Source organism: Ursus maritimus, unplaced genomic scaffold, assembly GCF_017311325.1.
Source record: "Ursus maritimus isolate PB19 unplaced genomic scaffold, ASM1731132v1 scaffold_18, whole genome shotgun sequence".
Lineage (NCBI taxonomy): Eukaryota > Metazoa > Chordata > Mammalia > Carnivora > Ursidae > Ursus > Ursus maritimus.
This window is the reverse complement of record NW_024424230.1, coordinates 29,784,630-29,786,672: the sequence shown is the minus strand read 5'-3', so window position 1 is coordinate 29,786,672 and position 2,043 is coordinate 29,784,630. Positions and strand designations below refer to the sequence as shown.

Below are 2,043 nucleotides of genomic sequence, written 5' to 3'. Positions count from 1 at the left end.
AGTATTCATGAAAACTTGTAAGTGCATCGGTGGAAAATTGAATGCTGACAACATGAGAAAATGTCACTTACATGAAAACCAGCATATAAAGACAGGGTCTTACCTTCTTCCTTTCTCAAACACAGAGCTGTGTGCACCTATGTATGTAACACCCATAGGTGATGCTGGTGGCAAGTGTCTCTAGTAAAACAAATTTGTTCATTTCATCCTAGATTTGGAGGCTATATTAAAAAGAGCCTCCAGTATTTGAGACTAGAAAGTCCATGTTGACCAGTATTTATTCTACCTTTGTATATTGAAGCTTACTCATTTTTTGCATGATGAAAAAAAGAGTTCTGCATGAATACATCAAAATCCAAATTCCATATAGTCCTTATATTTATCATGAAGTGGGTGTTCTTGGGCTTCTATTATGTAACAAGAGCATTTGTTATATCGGAGACAAAGAATGTTCTGGTTAAAAGGGATCTAAAAAATCATCTAGTTCATGGGTTTCCATCTAGTTCCCGAGTCCACAGAGGATCACCAGTCTATAAAGGTAGAAATGTAGGTTGATAATCACGTTCAATATTTCATAAAAGTTGCTGGAAGTCATACATTTACTGGTTGATAGAGGGTTCAACTTTATTTGCTTTTGACTGGCTTGATACCAACTCAGGGCATAAGGAATACTATTATGTGTGTTCTCACTGCTATTCAGAAGCTCTAGTTAACAGCAAAGTAATTTATGAGAAGGACATGAAATCTGGGTTTTCTGTTCAGGCTAGCCAACTAAACTTAACCCTTAATGACTATGTAGTTCTTGATACTGTGGAAGCATTTTCTCATATAAACTAGGCATGAAAGCATAAGAAACCGTACTGGCATTTGCTTTAGAAGCACATACACTAAAATTGGAATGATACAAAGATGAGTGTGGCCCCTGAGCAAGGATGATATGCAAATTCATGAAGCATTCCGTAGTTTTAAAAGGAAAGGCTATTCTAACACACAAACTATTTTTGTACTGGAATTTGCAAACCTGTAATACGGAATTTTCCTTTTGGCCAATAATCAATCAGTATTTCTAAGTCACTTGGACATTGCTGATTCTAAGAAATTGAAACTCTAATCATTGTGACAGCTACATTGAAAAAATAATTGTACTGAAATTAACTTATCTGCGTTTGCTTTTAATTTTTAAATGTTTGTGAGAGGAGAGGGTATAGGGAAGAGGAGTGGGTGATTTCTTTTGTAGGTATAAATAAATGCACATGCACTGGGTACCAGAACACAAAAAACACTAGCACGGGAATGAGAATCAAGAGATCTGGTTTCTGGCAATAACTCGGTCGATGTCTATGGCAGTTTTAAACCATTTTTTATTTATCTTAATTTTTAATTTCTAAAAATCTCTAAGCCTCTTCCAGTGATGCACTTCAGTGATGAAGCTACATTTTTTGTTGCTGAATGCCCTTCTTATTCTCAAGAAAGATATTTAGGAGATCGTGACCCTGGAGTTATTTATACTGGAACTTCAGGCATATTGAATGTAGGAGGTCTGCTTCCTAAAGACTCAGCAATTTTGTTTCCTCACTTTGGGGAGGCTAAGTGCTTTTAAGGGCATGAGTAACAGACTTCGAATAAGAAGGATTTTAAAGTAAATTTACCTTGAGCCTAGTTAGACTATGGTAACCCTATGAAGACTCAAGAAGTGAATTAAGTAAATGCTGAGAAGCATTTGGGAAATGCCTTCTAGTTACTCCCAGCATGGAGTGTTTGGACTCTGGTTTCTTGGGGGAAAAGAGAAGTCATGAGAGTAGCTTAAAGAACAAGTTGTGCTTGAACCCATCTCGCTCAATATTTCCTGCAATATAATGGAGAAAAACAGAGATCAACAGAACTACATGTGAACAACACACTCCACATTCTTGGAGATAGAGTGTGGCTTAACTTAAAAATAACTGTAACCAGAGTGAAGAATAAGGGAAAAAAGAGAAAAATAAAACCAAGTCCCAGCAGATGATCTCTTATGTTCCCACAATGCTACAAGACTTTGAGGTC

At 36.5% G+C, this 2,043-nt stretch overlaps 1 pseudogene; it reads left to right on the top strand.

The window, feature by feature from the left end:
• Nucleotides 1-867: 867 nt before the first annotated feature.
• On the top strand, nt 868-967 carry LOC121103299 (annotated as a pseudogene).
• Nucleotides 968-2,043: the final 1,076 nt, after the last annotated feature.